Source organism: Poecilia reticulata, chromosome 16, assembly GCF_904066995.2.
Source record: "Poecilia reticulata chromosome 16, P_reticulata-male-v2, whole genome shotgun sequence".
Classification (NCBI taxonomy): domain Eukaryota; kingdom Metazoa; phylum Chordata; class Actinopteri; order Cyprinodontiformes; family Poeciliidae; genus Poecilia; species Poecilia reticulata.
In genome coordinates, this window is record NC_088845.1 from 12,060,466 (window position 1) to 12,078,200 (window position 17,735).

At 33.9% G+C, this 17,735-nt stretch overlaps 4 long non-coding RNA genes across 5 annotated transcripts in view; 3 read left to right on the forward strand and 1 right to left on the reverse strand.

Annotated features, from left to right (window-relative positions):
• The first annotated feature begins 1,900 nt into the window (after positions 1-1,900).
• LOC103478120 (uncharacterized) overlaps positions 1,901-17,735 on the forward strand; it is a 33,103-nt gene continuing 17,268 nt past the window's right edge. The window contains exons 1-2 of the long non-coding RNA XR_014091386.1: positions 1,901-2,613; positions 3,617-3,719. This is a non-coding gene — a long non-coding RNA (uncharacterized LOC103478120). The remainder of the gene's footprint in view (positions 2,614-3,616; positions 3,720-17,735) is intronic.
• On the forward strand, positions 4,574-7,581 carry LOC145555278 (uncharacterized). Its single transcript, XR_014091387.1, has 2 exons — positions 4,574-5,892; positions 6,869-7,581. It is a non-coding gene; the product is annotated as an uncharacterized LOC145555278 (long non-coding RNA).
• On the reverse strand, positions 7,406-9,528 carry LOC145555277 (uncharacterized). 2 transcript variants are annotated; one of them, XR_014091385.1, is made up of 3 exons: positions 8,831-9,510; positions 8,135-8,328; positions 7,406-7,899 (listed from the first exon to the last, which is right to left on the reverse strand). It is a non-coding gene; the product is annotated as an uncharacterized LOC145555277 (long non-coding RNA). The 2 variants fall into 2 exon arrangements; XR_014091384.1 differs by having other exon boundaries at positions 8,135-9,528.
• On the forward strand, positions 12,534-14,869 carry LOC145555281 (uncharacterized). Its single transcript, XR_014091391.1, has 2 exons — positions 12,534-12,726; positions 12,906-14,869. It is a non-coding gene; the product is annotated as an uncharacterized LOC145555281 (long non-coding RNA).

The following is a 17,735-nucleotide window of genomic DNA, read 5'->3' on the forward strand; positions in this document are numbered from 1 at the left end:
AACAGCTCTCATAAAAATCACCAATGACCTCCTTATGGCAGCTGACTCCGGCTTGCTGTCCATTCTCATCCTACTTGATTTGAGTGCAGCGTTTGACACTATCTGCCATACCACCCTACTCAACAGACTTTCCTCTATTGGCATCACTCAGACTCCTCTAAACTGGTTTAAATCATATCTCTCTGGCCGCACTCAGTTCATTCGGATCAAAACCTTCTCTTCCCAGCCTTCCTCTGTCACATCAGGAGTTCCACAGGGATCTGTCTTAGGGCCCCTTCTCTTCATTATTTATCTCCTTCCCCTTGGCAATATTTTTCGCAAGTATGGCATTGATTTCCACTGTTATGCGGATGACACCCAGCTCTATGTTTCCAGTAAGCCCGCCTCCAACCTCCCACCGTCTTCGCTTACTGACTGCTTGACTGAAATAAAATCCTGGTTCTCCTCAAATCTGCTTCAGCTTAACAGTGATAAAACAGAGGTTCTTCTCATTGGTACCAAATCTACTCTGGCCAAAATCAAAAGCTTCAGTCTTGTAATTGATAACTGTCCCGTTTCTCCCTCCCCTCAGGTAAAGAGTCTGGGTGTCATCCTTGACAGCACCCTGTCTTTCCAGTCTCATATTAATAACATTACCCGCTCGGCTTATTTTCACCTACGCAACATCAACCGGCTTCGCCCCTCCCTTACTCCCCATTCCACTGCCATCCTTGTTCACTGTCTTGTGACATCACGCCTGGACTACTGCAACTCCCTTCTGTTTGGTCTCACCCAGAAATCTCTTCATAAGCTCCAACTGGTCCAGAATTCAGCTGCCCGTATCATTACCAAAACCCCATCCATGCACCACATCACTCCTGTCCTGCAAAGACTCCATTGGCTGCCCACCAAGTTCCGCATAGATTACAAAATTCTTCTGTACACTTTCAAGGCCCTTTACAATCTCTCCCCACCATATCTTTCAAATCTTATTCATATTGCCATTCCCTCTCGCTCCCTCAGATCATCCTCCTCAATCCATTTCACTGTCCCCTCTGCCCGTCTCACCACCATGGGGAGCAGAGCTTTCAGTCGCTCTGCTCCCCAACTATGGAACTCATTACCACCACTCATTAGAAACATACAGTCATTATCAAATTTTAAAACCGAACTCAAAACACACCTTTTTAGATCTGCCTTTTCCACATGACACAATTGGTTTGCCTGATTTTACATAGTTTTTATATAGATACATTGTTTTGTTTTATTTATTTTTATCTACTTTTACTTGTTACATTTTATTTGTTTCTGTCACAGTTTTTTTTACTATTGTACGGTGTCCTTGAGTGCCAGAAAGGCGCCTTTGAAATAAAATGTATTATTATTATTATTATTATTATTAATGTCCTTGGGGTCGGACGGGGGCATTTTGCCCTAGTTCAACTTGGAGGTGAAGAAAAGTGAGGTAAAAATAAAAGTGAGAAAATCTCCCGGTCTTTAGGTTTGAAGTAATCCAGTTATGATGTCGATAATGTGAATAAAACCATAAAAATTGTGACTTTAAAAATAATTCATATGCAAAGTTATCAGTAAGGACGGGAGAGAGCAGGATAAGCTGTTCCTCCTTCAGCTGCCAGAGGAGACTGGATCAACCGGATGTCAGAGTAGCTGCTTCTTAGAATCGCTTCTTATTGTAAATTGCTACTGCTCAGACTGGTAGCGGTGTACTTAAAGACAAGTGAAGATGTACTACTGACCTGCTGAGGTATTATGGAGTGGACAAACTTTTTTTTTTAATTAATTAATTAATTTATATTATCATTATCTTTTTTATATATATAAATTCGAACTTTGAGAAGCTTGGGATTATAGTAATGAAATGACGCAGAAACGGTCTTTAAACTGAGAGGATACAGGCAGAGAGTGTGATACAACCTGGCTCCGCTAGGGGAGCTGTCGGTGCAGGTAGAGGTCCGAATCGGAGCGAGTGAAGGCGGAGGTGACGTCATCGAGGATGCTGTTGGACAAAGCGGGAGCCTGGGATGTTTGAACTTCGGTGGTGGTGGTGCGGTTGACTGTTGAGTTTCGGAGGAGGAACGCTGAAATGAGGATATGTTTGTGATGCTTGGCTGAGAGGCTCTGGAAGTTCGCGGTGATCCAAGAAGAGTCTGGCACTCGGGCGGAGGTCTGAGCCGGTGTCGGAAATGACGTTATCGGAGATCGTGGCTGAGGAAACCGACTTGAACTTGCTGGGCGGCTGAAAAGGATTAGTTTCTCCTGTAGAGAGCGTTGGGGGCGAGGAATTGAGACTAGGATGGGTTGATGCGCCTGCGATGCAGTGCTGAGGTGAGGAAGTGCGGGTGTTGTTTAGCTGAATGGCTCTGGGCGCTGCCCCGGAAGAACGAGCCTGCTGTCTGGCGTCTCTTGGAATGTTGGAGGTGAAGGGCGAACCTCGGACTGATGTAGGAACGGCGCTGATGAGGTGCGAGACGGAAGATGAAAGAGCATGCAGCGTTTGCTACTTGGAGCTGACTAATTGCTGGAAGAGGAAAAGAATGTTCGTGGCGGATGGAATATTGAAGAACATAGTCTGAATCTGAAGGGAAGAGCTGGGTAGCCACGTCGCTTTCAGTGGTGAGTTGAATTGTAGGCTTGTAATCGTAGCGGAAGTCACGGGTCTGACGTTTGACGAAACACGACAGACTGAGTAGAGTGGGTGAGCAGAGTCTAAATAGGCCGCTTGGAGAGTTAGAGGTGTGGTTTGGGCGTGGCCCTGCTCCCGAAACTAAGTTAAAGTATTTAACTCCACATGCCAGGTAAATGAGAGAGAATTTTTTAAACTTATCAGTTTTTTTCTAAAAAGTAGTTTATGTGAGTTTTCATCAGTATTTGTGGTTCTTCCTTGCTGTACAGCACTCATTATCACATATAAGTTTGTATTTTATTGTGCTTTCCTGTTTACATGTTTTTGTTTACTTTAATTATGTTCTTTCTTTAGTCATTCCTTGTTCTCCAGTTTGATTATGTCTCTTAGGTCCAGTTATCCTTTGTTAATTTCCTAGTCCCCAGTGTTCTTTCTTTGTCCCTGTGTCATCATCTCATCTTGATCTATTCTAACAAGAGTACAGATATATTTAAAGAAAACACTTATAAAATACAATTTTATGCTTTACAGTACATTATATTCGTTACAATATATCCCTGTCTCATCAATTTAATTTTGCATGTCATGACCACTGGGGTTCAAGAATTACCACAAAGTGTCACTCTTAAGAAAATCTCTCAAGTACCATTAATGGAGTGTGACACATCTGTCCTTTTTGTCTGTTGACCTCGACTCTGTGTTTTTACTGGCTGTCTATAACACATCACTCAGATACTGATGCCACCTCCTGTGCTCTCTGGTGCCCATTCTAGGTTTGCCAGCACTTTGCATTTATCTGCATTTGGCTGGTTTGCACTTTTTCTAAATTACACCCAAAACAGAGTAGTAATGCTAGGTGGACTGAGTGAGTGGACTTGAAATGTTACATCACAGTAATATTTCCAACAAGTAATCCAAATAATTTTCAAAACAAAGGATATATTTTTAACATATTGTTTATTTTTGTTTTCTGTTTCATTTTGTCCTCTGTAGAAGCTGCAAGTCTGTCAGGTGGTGTCATTGCTGCAATAGTGATTGCTTGCTTGATAGCTGCTGCTCTAGTAGCTGCTGGAGGCTTCTTCATTCATAAGAGAATGTAAGTTTCAAATTACATTAATTTAGCAGACAAAGTCATGTGAAAAAATTATGATGTGCTGGTAAATGTTTCAGGAACTAGTACAATGTCCTCCATTTTTTTGCAAATGTTTTGCTCTTATTTGATTTCATTTCTACGTTTGATTCACAAAGCAGTTTGCTCTAAATACATGCAGGTGCAATTTTCCCCATCAAGCCTAGAATAGGGGCGCAATTTGTAACAATTTGTTTGTACTCTATTCACCATCAAACACGTTGAATGTGAAAGGGAAAGACAAATATATTTAGTTTTACTGTTGTTATTATTTGTACTAACCTTCTGGGTCCAGTGACAAGATGATGAGCTTTCTAACTTTTATTTCTTTATAACCTTGAGTGTATTTTTATAAGTAGCAGATTGGTTGAGAAAGAGATTAATTTTACTTGTCCGGACTTTTTTCTTCAAATCTTCAACATGTTCCGGGCTATAAACTGCTATTCATTTCATTTCATTTCATTTATTTTATTTATTTCGAACAGACATTAAAAACAGTCAAAAAAGAACAAGAAAACAAAATAGAATGAGACAAACTTAAGAAATAAAATGTAAAACAAATTATTTTGCCCATGTGACATGCAATTTTATATTTTCTGTTCGAAAAGGAGTAGGTAGAAGATACATCTTATAATATCCTGCCCCTTTCATACTTGTCAATGTATTATCAATTAACTTTCAGAACATCAACAAGAGACAGCTTGTTTCCATTTTTCATTATGTTTAACTATGTACAATTATTTTAAGTACTATTTATATCATCATTTACATTATAACTATTAAACATGTTATATAGCATATTTGAAATGAGTTCTGCTTTAATCAATTTTTTAAATTGGTTTACATTTGTAATTTTTTAAACTCATCATTCAATCCATTCCAGACATTTACTCCACACAAAGATAAACAAAAACTCTTTCTGGTTGTTCTAATATGTTGTTTTTTTAAATATCCTTCACCTCTTAAATCATAACCACCCTCTCTGTCACCAAACATGTCCTGTATATTGTGTGGAAGTGTTTGATTTCGGACCTTAAACATGAATTGTGCAGTTTTAAATTTGACCAGGTCCCAGAATTTCAGTGTATTTGATTTGATAAATAACTGGTTTGGTTTCCCAGTATCCCACTTTATGTAGTATACGGATTAATTTTTTTTGTAAGACGTATAATGTCTGTAAATTTGTTTTGTATGTATTCCCCCAAACTTCCACACGATATGTTAATTATGGTACAATGAGTGTGTTATATAGAATAAACAAAGATTTATAGTCCAGGACGAAACTAATACTTCTTATAACAGCAAAACTTTTGGCTATTTTAGATTTTACTAGGCTGATCTGTGGTTTCCAGCTGAATTTATTGTCTAATATGACACCCAAGAATTTTATTTCATGTACTTGTTCTAAATCAACACTGTCTATTGATATTTTAATTGGATTATTTTCCTGTTTTTTATTGTTTCCGAATATCATGAATTTAGTTTTATCTAAATTTACAGCTAGTTTATTATTTTTGAGCCAGTGCTGTAATTTTTCCATTTCTGTGTTGACCACTTCTGAAAGTTGTTGAATGTTTTCTCCAGCACAGTAGATACTTGTGTCATCTGCAAATATAATGTATTTTATAAGGTGTGATATGTATGGAAGTAATTATGTGCCATCAGAATTTGAATAAAAAATGCATCTGAAATTTGAATGTTTTATATTTGTTCTTACTTTTTCAATTTAAAAATTAATTCAGAATATATTTTTGACCTAAAAAAATTTCAGTGTCATTATTTGTACATGTATGCAAATTTCATTTGTTAAAAAAAATTCACATTCCTATTTCAGAGATCAAATTTTCAATATATATATTTTTTCAGTGTTAAAAAATTCAACATATAAAAAAATTCAACTTTTAAAAATTCAAATGCAATATTTTCAGTGTCCTACAAATTCAACTTGCTCAAATTCGCTGTCTCAAATTCAACATCTAAAAATTCGCTGTACAAAAATGGCGAGGTTACTTCAGGTCACAGACATTAGCAATCGTTGTCAGATTTCAACACTGAGCCAATCACATGACCTAAGCGTCATATTGAAGAAATACCAGCATCACCGAGGCCAGCGACCATGGAGGCGAACGCAAACCCAACGGTGAGTCTATGCTTTCATATTTCTGTAGTACATTTTATTTTGCGCATGAACTTTGATACATGATATTAAAGCTTGATTTAAAACACGGGTTTGGGCCGTTGTTAATCTTACGCCATGTAATGCTGGCATATTAGTTCTCGCTACCCGCTAGACCTCCACCCCCTTCTCTTGGCTGTCCTACACCCAATTTTCCCGTTTTATTTAAAAAAGGAATATCACTTGCGCCAAGTCTAGAATCTTTAAAGATAACTGATGGGTGGCGACTTTCCGGGTTGTTTGTATGTTGTCTTAGGTGAGACTGAGACAGGCAGTCTTAGTAAAAGTCGTAATTTTCCAGGAGATGCTACCGCTAATGTAGAAGCTAATATGGCTGCCTTGTGTGCTTCAAGGAGGGGCTGTGAACTCTTCCGACATTAATTATAACCACAACCCCATTCTGTGCATCTACGGTATTGTTCATGTGACTTCATTTATGAATAAATTTATACATTTATGGTCATTATAGCGTCATCCAAACGGCTGCTTCTCTTATCTGACTAGTGTTGATATATAATTTACATTCTTTTACTTTGCGTTACAAAACGTCGTTCTGTTACCTAGCAACATTACAAACAACCTCCCTTGTTTTTTCATTTGATTTTAACTCATTTTGAAGAAAATATATGCTTGCAAGTACAGCTGTTAACTTATTAAAATCATTTTAATCCCCACTACTTTGTATCTCCAAAATATATCTTTGGTTACAAAGAATGTTTGAGCTATGCTAAAATTTGTGATTAATGTTGTAATTAAAAGCAAATTCTGATTAAGTTAGACACCATTCAATTCCTGAACCCCACAGTGCCTTGATAGAGGTACATTTTAATTGGATAATTTAATGTGTAGCATGTATACTATCATTCATTTAATTTATTACATAGGAATCTGCAATCAAGTACATTTTGAGTTCTCTTGATCCCTTCTTTGTGTTTTCCAGGGTGTAGATTCCCGAAATTGAATGGGAGGAGAGCGGGCTTCCTCTTCAGGAAGAGTCAAACGTCACAGTACCAAATTCAAGTTGTGCAACTGACTGACGAACAAATGGACTTAAGAGACGCAGTAAACCCAAAAGGCACATCACTGTCTTTTGGTTGTGACATTTATATTGGTGCAGTTCTGTTTTGTGAACAGTTCTTCACTCTGTGAAACTTGTCCAGTTTCAAAATTCAGCATTTATGAAATGTAAAGCTAAGTGCTGATCATATTACCACACAGGTAAAATTTGTGATTTGGAAAAGTGAGTCATAGTGCTTTTATGGTAGACATGTTAAAGAACTAAAATGTTCTAAATTTGTGAGTTGATTGTTCTTTTTTTCTCAAAAGGAACCTAGTAGGTACAGTTGTGTAGGACCTTAATTTTCTTGCATTATAAGAATGGAAAAGTTAAGTTTGTCTTATGTCATTTATTTTCTAATACTTCAAGCATAGATGAATATTCAATAAAATATTGCATAAAAACAGTTTCCGTTTCATATTTCCTGTACAAACAGTGCTGACTCAGAAACTCTGAACATAGTTACTCTAACATTTAAGATTTACAGGGATGCTTGACAAACATTTCAGGTACTTAGTCGTCACTTCAAAGAACAACTTAATGTCAAGACTGCGGTGAATGATGAACAGTATTTGTAAAAAAAAAAAAAAAAAGAAGCTAATAATAAAACGACTTTGTAATTTTACTTAATTGCCATATTGAAATGCAATTATTGAACAAATGAAACACCAATGCACTGAGTTCTCAAAGAAGACCAAAGCCAGTCCCAACCGATTTAAGACACACCGTCATGTCAGCATACAGAGCCTGGTAGGTAGAATAATGGCTTGGAAGGCGTAAACGTTCACTGCAGGTGGATGAAGTGGGCTTGTGGTTTGGTCCAGTTGACTGCACTACTTCAGGCTTCAGTTCCTGCCATGGAGCCTCCCAGCCAACCCAAAATCTCATGAGCTGGTGCAGATTGTCTGAAAATGCTAGGAAAAGTATAATTTTTTTTAGATACATGGTGAGTTTCCTGTAGATGGAATCATTCATAAAGCTGACTTTGAGATATGACTTTATGCGAATGTCTTTTCCATCTAAGAAACTAATGAATATGAATGTGATGTCCTTCAAAAATCATGCTGGTATAATACCAGCATAATACATTTGTTATTTATCATTCTCAAAATAACAAACATTGGCCAAATGTTTATACAGACATTTTACCTTCTTTGAGAAACTGATGGAGAAACCCTGTCACCTGCAGTTTCTGCTTCCAAGACATCATCGCTGTCGTCACCGTCATCACTTTGCTTCTTCACCTGTGGCCAACTGATTGACTGCAGGACCATCTGTAATTGGAGAAATAGAAATGGCTCCAAACGATCATGGAGTCTATCAAAAATATGATCCATATGTTCCTTGAAAAGAAAAAAGAAAAAAAATGTCAAAAACATTGTCAGTAAAATAAAAAAACTATTTTGAAATCAGTAGGTCGGAAATCAATTAATGTCGGAAGAGTTCACAGCCCCTCCTTGAAGCACACAAGGCAGCCATATTAGCTTCTACATTAGCAGTAGCATCTCCTGGAAAATTACGACTTTTACTAAGACCGCCTGATCAGTCTCACCTAAGACAACATACAAACAACCCGGAAAGTCGCTACCCATCAGTTATCTTTAAAGATTCTAGACTTGGCGCAAGTGATATTCTTTTTTAAATAAAACAGGGGAAAATTGGGCGTAGGACAGCCAAGAGAAGGGGGTGGAGGTCTAGCGGGTAGCGAGAACTAATATGCCAGCATTACATGGCGTAAGATTAACAACGGCCCAAACCCGTGTTTTAAATCAAGCTTTAATGTCATGTATCAAAGTTCATGCGCAAAATAAAATGTACTACAGAAATATGAAAGCATAGACTCACCGTTGGGTTTGCGTTCGCCTCCATGGTCGCTGGCCTCGGTGATGCTGGTATTTCTTCAATATGACGCTTAGGTCATGTGATTAGCTCAGTGTTGAAATCTGACAACGATTGCTAATGTCTGTGACCTGAAGTAACCTCGCCATTTTTGTACAGCGAATTTTTAGATGTTGAATTTGAGACAGCGAATTTGAGCAAGTTGAATTTGTAGGACACTGAAAATATTGCATTTGAATTTTTAAAAGTTGAATTTTTTTATATGTTGAATTTTTTTAACACTGAAAAAATATATATATTGAAAATTTGATCTCTGAAATAGGAATGTGAATTTTTTTAACAAATGAAATTTGCATACATGTACAAATAATGACACTGAAATTTTTTTAGGTCAAAAATATATTCTGAATTAATTTTTAAATTGAAAAAGTAAGAACAAATATACAACATTCAAATTTCAGATGCATTTTTTATTCAAATTCTGATGGCACATAATTACTTCCATAGATATGCTGACTTTGTCATTTATATACAAATTGAGCAATTTGGGTCCCAAGACTGATCCCTGTGGAACTCCACAAGTTATATTTAGTATATCTGACCTCTGACCATCTAATTCTACAAACTGTTTCCTTTCTCCAATGTAGCTCCTAAGCCAGTTTAATGCCACCCGTCTAATGCCATACCTTCACAGTTTTTTTAATAACATGTCATGATTGATGTTATCAAAAGCTTTTTTGATATCCAGAAATACACCAATTGCAATTTTTTTTTTTATCCATATTGTCTATAATTTCTTCTGTTATCGCCATCAGGGCCATTGAAATTGATCGGTTTTCTCTGTAACCATATTGACCATCTGTCAGAATGTTTTGCTTTTCAATGAAATTATCTAACCTTTTATTAAACACCTTTTGTAGTATTTTTGAAAATTGACAAAGAAGGGACACAGGTCTATAATTACTAATAATATGCTTATCTCCAGATTTAAATAGAGGCATAACCTTCGCTATTTTCATTGCATTTGGAAATGTTCCAGTTATGAATGACAAGTTGCAGATTTAAGTTAGAGGATCTGCAATATCATCAATTATCTTTTTTATAAATGACATGTTAATTTCATTCCAGTCCATTGATTTTTTATTGTTGCATTGATTAACTATTTCCTTAATTTCAGTTTTGTCTACAGGTTTCAGGTACATAGATGATGTATTTTGTTTATACAGATTTCCGGTGTGTCCACATCCAGTGGGTTTGATTTATATATTTGTTCAGCTAACTTAGGCCCTACATTTACAAAATATTCATTAAATCCATTTACTATCCCAGTTATTTCATTCAGGGTTTTATCGTTATAAGTAATATAGTTAGGGTGAGTAGTTTTAGAAGGATTCTTTCTTATCAAGCTATGTAAAGTTTTCCAAATTCCTTTAATGTTTTGTTTATTATTTTCTAGTATTTTAGAATATTAACCTTTCTTACATTTTCTCATAATAATAGTTAATTTATTTTTATAAGTTTTATATTTATGCTCTGCTTCAAGCGTTTTATATTTTATAAATTGTTTATATAGATTATTCTTTTTCTGACATGCGTTTTGTAAGCCTTTAGTAATCCATGGCTTATATTTGGTTTTTTGCCTGTAATTGCAAGGTACAGTTGGACAGTTTTTTTATCATAGAATGCTTTAAATATTTTGATAAATATCTCAAAAGCTTTATCAATATTGTTTTCTTCATACGACCCTTTCCAGTTCTCTGATTGTAAATCGTTTCTTAATGCTCTTATTGAGTCCTCTGATATTATTCTTTTGTATGTGATGTTAGTGACCTTATTTATTTTCCTGCAAACATCTTCTAGGATAACAAACACTGGAAGATGATCACTGATATCATTTATAAGAAGTCCACTTCTCAATTTACTTTCCATGTAATTAGTAAATATATTGTCAATCAGGGTTGAACTGTGTGTTGTTATTCTACTTGGTTTAGTAATTAGTGGATATAAACCTAAACTATGCATAGTATCGATAAAGTTAGATGCATTTTAACCATATATGGATTCAACATGTCAATATTAAAATCTCCACAGATGAAAATGACCTTTTGATGCGTCTTAGCAAACAATGTTTCCATGTAATTTGTAAAGACTTCAATGTCAGATGCTGGTGCTCTGTATACACAGCTGACTATTATATTTCTCTGCTTCTCAAACTGGATTTCAATAGTAATGCATTCAATTACTTCATCAACTGACACTGACATTTTTTCTACCACCTTATATTTGAGTTCATTTTTTATATACAAAGCTACACCTCCACTTTTATTATTCTTTCTATTTACATAATTGAACTCATACCCCTCCAGTGGGAAGTCTGCTCCTTTCTCAGAGGCGAGCCAGGTTTCTGTTATTGCTATGACGCTGAATGACTTTTTTAATTGATATAAATATTCTTAGATTTTTTCATAATTAGCATAAAGGCTACGGCTATTGAAGTGAATAATTGACATTTCTTGATCCGAATTAAAGCATTGGCTATAGTTATCATCAGTGTAGTAATGACGGTTGTCATTCAAATAATCAAGGAAATTGTTGTCTGGGTCAATATCTGTGTTTATGTTCATGTGTATATTTTGTTTTATTAATGGAATTCAGTAAGTTGATCAGAAGTTGCCTGGTTGTCCTGTTTCACTGATATTTATCCAACTCTTCAATTTGTCTGATGATCAGTACCTTGGCTTCTTCCGGTGAACCGTTTAATTTGATATAAACCTTGCAGTTTGAGGTCCATGTTGACTGTATTTTCTTTTGTTTCCTGAGAAAACGAGCTCAATTCAATCTCTGCTCTGATTTTCTTTCTGAAAACCTCAGACAGCTATTTATGTCCAACCATAGTGTTCACTCTCACCTCAGTGGTCAGAAACACGGCAGTGAAAATGTATTTTAACAGGACAAACCTCCTTCAAATGCTGAGAATTTTTATTATAATCATGTACTCTTGATGTAATATGCCTTCTTTTCTTTACTCTTTTAAGTTAGAATAACTTCAGCGGGTGTCCATATTTATTCTTCACTAGTGAGTTTGTTGTGTTAGAACATGTTAATTAAAATATAATAAAAAATAAGCAGGCTTTCATAGGGTGTTCCTATTTTTCACATGACTAAAAGCAACATGTTTCTGTTTTGTACTTTTTAAAAAGTTACCAACTACATCACAATAGATCTGCTTGATTGACTGGATGTTAACTTTAATTTGTTTCCAATATTTAGAAAAAATGTCCAAGCTCAATCAGAGTCAGGTAAAACAGGTATGTATTTTTATAGCTCTACTTCCCCCATTTCACATTGAATGTATGAATCTCTATATAATACTTTATATGTTTATATGTTTTATATGTTTAAATAAAATGTTTTGACTTGGGTCCACCAAACTCTAACAAGATGAACACTATAATGACTTGTTAATATTATACAAAAAGATGTATAGGTGGTAGCATTTCTTTTCTGAGCCTTCTCTTTTTAATGTGGAGCTCGATTTCTGTTTCATCTGATGATGTAGTTTTCTCTACAGCTGCAGAAATTAACTCAGTTCTGCAACAGGATGCTAGTAGTGTGCTTTATTTTCCCTAATCTTTATTTTCAGATTTTTCTGATATTTGTAATTTTGTCAGAGCTAAACATAATAGGTAGAAGCTGAATAGATGACAGGTCAATGAATGAATGTAGCACAGTATTTAAAACAGTAATGTTATAAAAAGTTACCTCTGACCTTTAGCATCAAAAGCAAAAAAAATCCAACTAATTTGTCTGTCATGTTTTCCAGAACAAGAACATGAATATGAGAACATGACAAACTTACATAATGGAAGGATATAAAATCTCCAGTTTTCCTTTGTTAAAAGGTGAGTTCTGAGTTATTGGCTCTGATTATTAGAAAAAGAAAGTTAGAATTTCTTGTGTTTGATTATTCTTTATTAAAATATTTACATTCATAAAACATCGCTACTTAAAGAGGATTCTTGAGGATTGTTTATCACCCATCTAATTCATTTTTCTTCATTTTCATCTTGCATATCATCAGAAATTAAGAAACCAAGGTCGTCTGTAACAATATGGAGAATTAATATTAGTACTCTACATTTATTTGGTAAATCTGAACAAACAATAGCATCTTAACCCTTGTGTTTACAAATGGGGTCCAACTGACCCCACACCCGTATCACTTGTATCAGTTGCCTCAGTCCTCGCACTCATAAGGGTTAATGTACTTTTATTTTAGATGTTTACATTTATTTACATTCTTGCAAGTTGCAATGTGACATTGGCAAAAAAAAATAAAATTACCTCAGAAACAATATTTAAAATCTGTAATGCTTTGAGTCTTTTAATTAAAAGTATGTTAATTTGTGTTACTTTGACAAAATGTGGAAAGGATGATTTACATGTTTTGCTAATTAGTTAAGGTTTAAAGTGACCATTCAATTTTAGATTGTAATTTTAAAACTTTTTCCAGAAATCAGTTATCTGTAGTGAAGCAAGAAAAGTTGCTGAGTTCTTCCTTTTATGTATATAAATTTAACATACTTTTTGTATATTGTATTTTGCTGTTGCTTAAGCTGGTAGCAGGTCTGCTTTTGAATCCGTGGCACTTCAGCTTTATTTGCTGTCAAAATCTAGAAAAAAAATGTATAATGAAGAGCTGTATTTCTAAAACCTCAACATGTTTTAATGACTGAAACTGTATTTTCAAATAAATATGTTATTGTTACTCATATTAAATAATTAAATTAAAAATGTATACTTTTTTTATCTTAATGAATTTATGAACCAAAAAATCATTCTGTTGCCCTTAATCAATTCTGTCTGAAACCTCAGAGCTGCTTTTTTATATATATTTTTTAAGAGTTTTAGATTGGTACAGTTACTTGCTTCATAATGCAGTTGTGAATGGTTTTAGAGTTTTAAACTAGGTAGGTTAGAAACAACAACCGATATAAGAAAAATTACAAAATTGAAGTATTAAGAAAATGCTCACAATGTCAACCAAAGAACCAAAAGCAGACTCAGACTTTTTACTTGTAGACAAACTGAGTTAGTAGTTATTCAGACTAGATGACTGTTTGATTAGGGAAATATTTTTTTTATCAAAGAAAACTGAAATAACCAGCAGAGGTTAAGCTTTATGTAAGGTTAAGCTTCTCAATGTTACAATACTGACAAGTATTTTTAGTTGAGATATATCTACTTAGCTTTGTATTTTTTTACCAGATGGGTGTGTATATGGGTGTATGTATGTATATGTGTATAGGTGTATGTGTATGCAGTACTTTCATTTGGCTGAGGAAATATTACTACAATTATTATTTCATTTTGTCAGGAAGGATATTGGAAACTGAACATAATGTGATAAATTACAGCTGGAAAAGGGGTATGATTATATAAGTTATACTTCTTCATACTCCTTTTCAGACTCATAATCACCGATGTGATGTGTCTTCAAGAAATTTATTATGTACTTTGTGTTTGTTCTACACTGCCGGTGAAAGGTTTGTCTGAAATGAATTACTAAATTACAATGGTAGTAAAGAGAAATATGCTGATATTTGGTATGACTAGAGAAAGAGAGAAATAGAGGAAAACATTCTGTAGTGAAACCCTGGTGAGATGGAAGCAGCCAATGTTGTCCTGTATACATTATAACTCTTCAAATAGATGTTCTTTCTTCTACAATACCACTACAAATCATGAAAAATTTTGAAATCTATTTTATCCTCTTCTGCTGAATACACCAAGGTTTTTGCTTGTTTCCAACAACTGTACAAAATGATGGTTAAAAAGTTAAAGTTTTAGAAGGCATGTTTATAAAACTCTTTTGGAAAGTATTGATTAAATGCTCCATCATTCTACACATGTTGACAGGTTTTTGTTAATACATGTTCAAATGTACATTTGATATGATCATGCTATTATTAAATTGTACCTTGTATGACAGTGTTGTGTACATGTCTAATTCCACCTGAGAAAATAAAAGGCAAATCTATTTTATCTACTGGTGATGTTTTGACCTACATTAGATGCAAAACAGCTTCCTTATTGTACCAGTGAACACTTTTCTGGTTCTGCATTTATCAGGTTTTATTATTTTATTGTTTAGCTCTTTATGACTTGACAGCATTTCCATGTTGGAGAAAATGACGACTGAATCCAAAGTTCACAAACTATGAGACCTTTTTCTGTTGTGCAATCAAAATAATGAATAAAAAAACAAATGAAACCCACTCCACGACAGCTGTATCTGTCACGATAACTTAGACAGCCAGTATTCCTTATATTTACAAAAATTAAAGAGATGGAATCTCTTAATTCCATCTCTTTCTGGCCAAAGAAAGAAAAGTTATACATTCATCTTTAGGTATTGCTTCCTTACATTTATTTAGCAGATGTTTTTTATCCAAAGTACCTTGTACATTCCAGCTGGAGAAGCCATTTATGCCACACCTCTCTGTCAGATCTTTTCTGGTTTTCTCTGCTTCATTATCAAAGATCTCACTTAATAACTGAATTATTTTCTGCCTATTTTACCACATTTTTGCAACCACCATTGTAAAATATTATGTAGATCTTCTGAAAAAGGCCAAAATTTTACTAGAAAATCACTCATAGAAAGAGTACAAATAAAGGGCAAGATAAATTAGATTTTAACTTATTTATATTTGATTTAATTAAACTTTTTTCAGCTTGCTTATACTCAGAAATAAAACAAAGAAGTCTTTGGTTATCAACTATCAAGCATCCCCTGCTAGTGGTAAAACTATGTTATTGCAGGACAAATCTGAAAGACGTTTTACTGACAAACTAGATAAAGAAATGAAGCTGCAGATTTAGCATTTGAGTCACTAAAAGTGAAAAGTTTAATAGAGATATACTGTCAAAAGTAAAGTTAAACTATTTCTTATGTTCTGGTATTAATTGAATAAAATGTGAAATGTTTTCTCCAGGATGTTTTAGACAGCATGAGGTTTGTTATAGGGATCCACATAAAGTTTTACCACTTTGTTCGAGGCTTTTTATGACTTGATGGCATTTTAGTTCAGGAGGAAGCAGCAGCTGAGTCCAAAGTTTACAGGAACTAAAAGATTGGTGTTGTAATTACGCTCAATAAATATCTCATGATAAACCTTCCATGGTAACACGTATGTAAAATAATGTATAATGTAAAAGGTCTAAAATTTTGTGTCGGAGTTGAAATGGCATAATCTATTTTATTACTGATCTAAACCACATTAGCTATTTGATTTATCTTAGAAATATATCATGCATTTTATCAAGAGGTTTTTTTTGTAATTCAAAAGTCATGAATAAATAAATGACTTTTGAGTGCCATACACTCAAAAGAGTTGTATGGAGCCTTTAAAAGGTCTAAGTCTCAGATTTGATAAATATCTAAAAATAGTTTTATGCAAAATCAAGCTTTTTCTGTTACAGACAAATGTTGAATATTTTCCATTTACGATTAAATCTTGAGAGCTAAGTGTTAATGAGAAAACAATGACAGAATAGAAATACAAACATTTGTTATTAATTCATAAATCTTTACTTTCAAGTACTTATTTACTGTCACGTTATTCAAAATCCTAGAAAAATTTAATTTAAAATCAATCTAACTACACCAAGAAGCTTGCTTTTGTAATTAAATAAGGCAGGCATCATTCGAAAGACGACAAACCGATTTAAAGAAATACAACGTTTATCTGTTTTCATTAATATTTTATTAAAGAAATACATAACTTTATTTAAATCCATGACTTTTATTTAATATCATTTTCAGTACTCAATACACAAATATTAATTGGTATTACAGCCATCAAAGCCTTCAGTTGGTAAAAATGTTTTTGTCATCTTTCCACTTTTTAATTTGGTAATTGATTAAATGATCAAATACATCAAATAAGGAGGCTTTTATGTTTTCTAGAAAAACCTGACTGCCAATTTTTAGAAAAACAAAATCTTAATTGTTTAAAAGATTACTTTAGACAATTATTTTCCTTTAGTTATTGATAGTTTTGATGTAATTATCAAAACTATCTACTACTACTAACTACTACTGGAATTATCACTGGTAAGTTTTTTTTACCACTGAAAAGATAAGATGAAAACATTGTCATTCTGTTAGTTGAAAATGTATTACCCAAATGAATGAAATATTCCACATATTCTTAGAATTGTTTTTCTCAATGTACTTTGGACACTTTGGTAAAGAGAAACATGATTTGTATCTTAGAGTAAGACGTGACTTGAGCTATAAATTGGGTCACAGTGCATTTCCATGGAACAGAATTGTTCTTTCTTTTTTTTATCAGGTTCAAGCCATAGTTACAGTTCCTCACATAAATGTTCCTGTAACAAGGATCAATGTAATACCTGCTGTATTGTCAAATAGTATCCATTACTGTCCTTGTCTTCAAAACACCAACTTAATTAGTTTATATTAGGTTTAATGCACAATAACAACATACCTACCTGTTGAAATATTTCTATTTGTTTTCTGTTTGACAAAAAATAAAATGGCAGAATAGAATAAATTAGAAATTTATAAATATTAACCACACTAGATCCTATCCTAGCTTTCTATTATTTAGAGTAATACATAAAATGATGCAATTATAATCACTGCATCAATATTGTTTTACACTTACTATTGAATGCATTAATAAGATACAAATGACAGTAAATTCATTCAAACTCGAGATTATGACTATAACTACAAAATAAAAGTAATGCTGTCCATGTCTGTCCACAAGACACAAAAATTATGCCATTTTTGTTCAGTCTTAAGATATAATCTAAATATTTTTTAACTGGAATTTATAAATAATTGCTTAAGGTTACACCAGATTCTTTTAAGTATGTA